Source organism: Enhydra lutris, unplaced genomic scaffold (assembly GCF_002288905.1).
Source record: "Enhydra lutris kenyoni isolate GAN:26980312 unplaced genomic scaffold, ASM228890v2 scaffoldscaffold1, whole genome shotgun sequence".
In the NCBI taxonomy this organism is placed as follows: domain Eukaryota; kingdom Metazoa; phylum Chordata; class Mammalia; order Carnivora; family Mustelidae; genus Enhydra; species Enhydra lutris.
The window spans coordinates 55,625,142-55,630,649 of NW_019154085.1; positions in this window are offsets into that span (position 1 = coordinate 55,625,142).

Sequence of the window (5,508 nt, forward strand, 5' to 3'; positions counted from 1 at the left end):
CAAAAATTCTCAGAGACAGTGAGGGGGCTGAGTGGGAATGGAAACAATAGGAAGGCAGGGGTTAGATGTTTCACTATTATGAACTGGAAAAAGTTCAAAATGGAGATGAAAAAAACTGCTAAGTCTGGAGTGAGGCAGTCCTAGTTCTACATAGGAGTTCTAGCACTTTCTGACTCTGTAAACTTGGGTTCTTTATCGGCAAAGTAGAGAAGATAACACTACCTGTCTCGTGAAGTAGCTGAAGGTAGTAAACAGGGGTACACATATACATATAACATGGAGTGGGGGTAGTCTAGTGCCCAGGATATGTTCAGTAAGTGTTAGGTGTTTCCATTACTCTTCTTCTTAATATCGCCAGCACCTTTCTCATAAATCCCTGGGTATTTGAGGGAAAGGGTGGAAAATGACAATGGAAGTTGTGGAAATGATTACTAAAACAGAACATTTTCAGCTCCAAAGGGGTCTGCAGAAGGAGTCCATATCATCAAAACCATTTGTAGACCGCCCCCTCTGTAACTGGCATTCTTCTCTGTATAACTAACCAGTAAGAACCCTCTCCTGAGTTTCCTACCATATACATCTCTCTCCAAGTTCCATCAGAAACTTATGTGCCTGCCTTGGGGCGGCTGCCTCTCTCTGGGCCAGTCACTCACAGGAACCACATTGTTGGACTAGGGAAGGCCAGAACCCCAGGGAAGAGGGAGGGAGTAGGCAAAAAACAAGAGATCTCAACTATATATGTTTTCATAGTATTTCTGATTTTAGAGCAGTATCTTTTTTTTTTTTTTAGATTTTATTTATTCATTTGACAGATAGAGATCACAAGTAGTTAGAAAGGCAGACAGAGAGAGAGGAGGAAGCAGGCTCCTGGCTGAGCAGAGAGCCGGACGTGGGGCTCGATCCCAGGACCCTGGGATCATGACCTGAGCTGAAGGCAGAGGCTTTAACCCACTGAGCCACCCAGGTGCCTCCATAGTATTTCTGATTTTAAAGGTTGGGGGAGGCAGGGGTGGTGGGGAGAGGGAAGAGAGTGGATATTTTCTGTATACCTATGTGAGTGCGGGTCGCAGCCTGGGTGCTTTTGCCCTGGGCAGGCAGTGAAGGAAGATGGTGTTCCTTACAGAAATACAGGTGTGGCTTAGAGGCTCAAGGGCTGACCTATGAAGTTAAGGAAGCAACGGAGAGGGTTGCCAAGCAAATGGACACAACCTTTATTTTTATTTATTTATTTATTGGTCAGAGAGAGAGAGAGGGAGAACACAAGCAGGCAGAGCAGCAGGCAGAAGCAGAGAGAGAAGCAGGCTCCCCGCTGAGCAAGGAGCCCGATGCGGGGCTCGATCCCAGGACCCCGGGACCATGACCTGAGCCGAAGGCAGAGGCTCCAACCCACTGAGCCACCCAGGCGCCCCGGACACAACCTTTAATTTAAGAACTTGAAATCTCCAGGAGTCCATGTATAAACTCCAAGTGGTCCTGAGAACCCACAAATTATAAGCAGGAGTTTGTTTGTATATGAGAATATACATTTTTCTGGGAAATCCATAACATCACCAGATTCTCAAAGAGGGCTGTGATCTCAAAATGATGACAAGCCCCCGCTAGACAAATGATGAGTGAGCTGTGACCCAAGGAGTGTGATTCATCCAACATGGGGAACCTGAGGCTCATAATATACAGCTTTTCCAAAAAACCATAAAGAAAGAATAAAGGAGCCACGGCTCTGCTATTGTAGCTTTCTAAGGCACCATTCCTATACTTCTGCTTTTGTTCGGCCATATTCACTTTTATTATTACTTACTGAATATTCTTCTTTAAACGTGCACTTTTTAAACTTAAATGCCTAGCTTAGGCTCATTCTATGGAAAAAAAAATATCTGGGAAATCGTGGGTATACCGTGCCATTTGCAAATTTTCCCCCAATGTATGTGAGAAGAAATCGATTACATAAAGATCATCATAAATTGATTATGTAAAGATGTTTATTTCATTTCCCAAATCATTCACTGCATGCACAGAGGTGGACTTACGGCATTTTGGAAAGTCCTGTCTCTAAGTATGCTCAAATTCACAACACATATCCCACGTTATAGAGAAGGACCCTGAGGCACGAGGCAATTAACGTAACTTATTAGAGATTCTAAGCAAAGTATGGAAAAACTTGAAGTCAGGTCCTCGGCAATACGGTATCTGCTAATGACTTGGCCACTCTGTCTATCTCACTGCTATGCAGACAGTTTAAAGGGATTTTTAAATGCTCTCACATTTCCCCACTACCACATGAAGAGGACCAACTAGGCTAGAGTACAAACTTGCTCGATTTAATACTCTGGTAATGATCCCAGTAACTGAGGAGGTGGGGGGGGGAAAGCCAGTGAGTTTCTTTCTGCTGAAATTCCATCTCATTTTTATTTCTCTTAATGTTGTTTTTTGAATCCCAAGTTCCAAAACCTGTCCCCTATTATGCAGTGCAAACGAGAACAGATGGGGAAAAGTTATGTTGGAAAGGGCTTTGGAGGGCCACCGAGAAGGGAAATATGACTACTCAATGTGTCACACACCAACTTGCAGCTGCCATCAGTCCTTCCACACGAGGCACCGCGTATGGAACCAGCCCGCGGTGCTCAGAAGGCATAGGCTGACTGCAGGAAGGGAGCGCAATTAGGGAACAGTCGCTTTACTTGTGTTTCCTTGAAAATACAAATAAAGAGCATAGCCGCGGCACAGCCAGCGAAAGAGGAATCAATCCGAAGGCCAGCCTGGAAAATGGTTAGCTAGACCCCCAAGTTTCCCAAGTGTTAACCAGTAATTGGCTCTATCCCTGCCTTTTTATAGCAAAGGGTTGCCTCAGCATTTCTCAAAGTCATCATTCGGGTCTCCTCTCTGTCTAGGAATTACCCTTCTGGAAAGGTCATAGGCACTTACATGCACTATGTGGCTTCCAATGAGTAATTTTCAGTACTCACACGGTGCTTCTGAGTCCACTAAATATTTCAAGGATGAGGCAGCTGATCTGGTTTCAAATGGCAGGTCTGCCAGCGACTAGCTGTGAGACCTCCGGCAAGTCAGCTAACTTCTCTGAGCCTGGGGTCCATCATCTATAAAACAGAGAAAATATGACTTACTTTTGAAGGTTTCTGTATTTGAAGTTTTATATATATATATATATATTTTCCTGGTTTGTTCGAGCTACAGCAACTATGGTTGCTGTGATTATTGGAAAGCAGAGAAAATGTATATCCCTGAACACCCATGTTGAAAGTAATCAGGGAAACGCGGTTTACATTATTTTATTCATATGATGGTTCAGGTCATACAGATGGTATCTGTGAACACATCTTCATGCTGTAAACAGTTATGTTAGGTCCTGCGGGGACTTCCTCTGAAATTGTGTCTGTCTTTGTGGAGTTAATATGTAAGGACTTCATGTCATAGAACATGCTTTTCCTTCCCAGGACAGTTCATAAATTCCCTAGATCAAAATATCTATGGGAGGGTGTTCAAATGCAGCTTTCTGAGCCCACCCTGCATTATATTTTCAGCATCTTTAAGGTATGACGTTCAGGGATCCTCATTTTGAATAACAATGATAGGGACCTTTAAGTGCACTGAAGTTTGAGAACCACTTTCTGAAGGAATAGGGACAATGATCATTCTAATTGTCAGTCATTTCCAGCTGCCCTTCCTCTCCCACCACACACAGCCAGGCCCAGAAATGCAGCAACTATTCATGAGACAGAGGTTGGGGTCTGGCAATTCTAGTTTCTGTTCTCTTGTTTTGTATTGTGTTTAGTTAAGGTGGGTCTATTCATATCCTCTCAGTCCATAGGAAACATTAGCTTGGTTAGAGCTTGTCCTAAGAGGGGACCATGCATCCCAGTTTGCCCAGGGCAGCCCTCAGTGGCCCAGCACAGTTATTAATATCACTCCTTTTCATTATCAAAAGTGTCCCAGTTTGTATGATTAATTATATCATTCATTACCTGAGGTTTAGAGGAACTTTGATTAGCACATGTAGGACATGAATGAGGGCTGGCAAAATGTGTAACACATGCGATTCACTAGTGTAGGAGAGATACACGTAAATACCGTCAGCAACAATGAGAAGGTACATTGGGCTGAAGTGGCCCAAGAAGGATTCAAGAAAATAGCACTTTTTCAAGTTATTCCATAAATTGTCATCAAAAAAGGAAAGATATGCAACAACAGAAAATTCTAGACTGGTTAATATCTTCCCTCTCATCCAAGTGCCTGAGTAAGAAATGGGTCTTGGCATCACATGGCGTTAGATATTTTCTACCTTTCTGTTTATTGGCTGTGACCTTGGGCAAGTTATTGAATATCCCTGAACCTCACTTTACTCATGTGTAAAGAAGATAATAAAGCTTACTTTGGTTGTGAGGATTTAATAAAACAGGTGTATAAAACACCTGGCACCATGGTTAGGTGCTCCACAATGGTGGTTCCACCATTATTCTTTCCATTAGGGCCACTGTATTATCGTTCCACCAAAGAAACATGACTTTTAAAATAGTAAGTCCTTTCAAGAGGAGTCAAGAGGGTGCTGTAGAAATGGGGATAGATCTAAGGTATAATAACTTTTTCTTTCTTCTTTTTTTTTCTTTTTTTCTGTGTGTGTGTGTGTGACAAACTCAAAGTCACATTCTTTTGGATGGAAAAAAAAAAAAAGTAAAAGGCTAGGGGTTCCCCGGGTGGCTCCGTTGTTTAAGTGACCGACTTGTGATTTCATCCCCCCTCAAGATCTCAGGGTTGTGGGATTGAGTCCTGCATTGAGCCCCATGTCAGCCTCCATGCTCAGTGGGGAGTCTTCTTGGGATTCTCTCTCCTTCTCCCTCTGCCCTTCCCTCCACTTACGCACCCTCTCTCTCTAGAATAAATACATCTTAAAAAAACAAAAAAGTAAAAGGCTAATGAGACAAAAAATGATTGAATATGGATCAAGAGAAGCATAATTATAATTCCAGGTAAGGAAGGAAGGAAGGAAAAGAGAGGAAAACAGAGGTGATGGGATGCTATCTCTAGCCAGCAAAACCCAAGTAGAATTTGACTGAGAACTTCCATAAGAAATGCTGCTAGGTTTTTCTGGGGGTGGGGTGGGGTGGTGGGGCATAGTCCATCCTATGGAAATGATGCTACTGTTCATCTAATTGTTGCCTTGCAGCCCTCCAGACTGCTGTTTGGGTGGGCGGGATGGAGAAATACTATTCTGTTAAAACTAAGAGCTTTGAAGTGGAGACAAACACAATCTGGTAGTATTACAGAGGCATTATTCACCCTGATGACTCACTCTCGTTGGCTCCCACACAGCAGAAGCAAGAAGTAACATCAATGACCTTGAAGATGTTGGCCAAGTATAGATCCAGCCCGAAGGCCTGATTTTTCAAATGAACACGTGTGTGTGTGTGTGTGTGTGTGTGTGTGTGTGTGTGTGTGTGTGTGTGTCTGTGTGTGTGTGTGTGTGTGTGTGTGTGTGTGTAGAGAGGAGGGAGA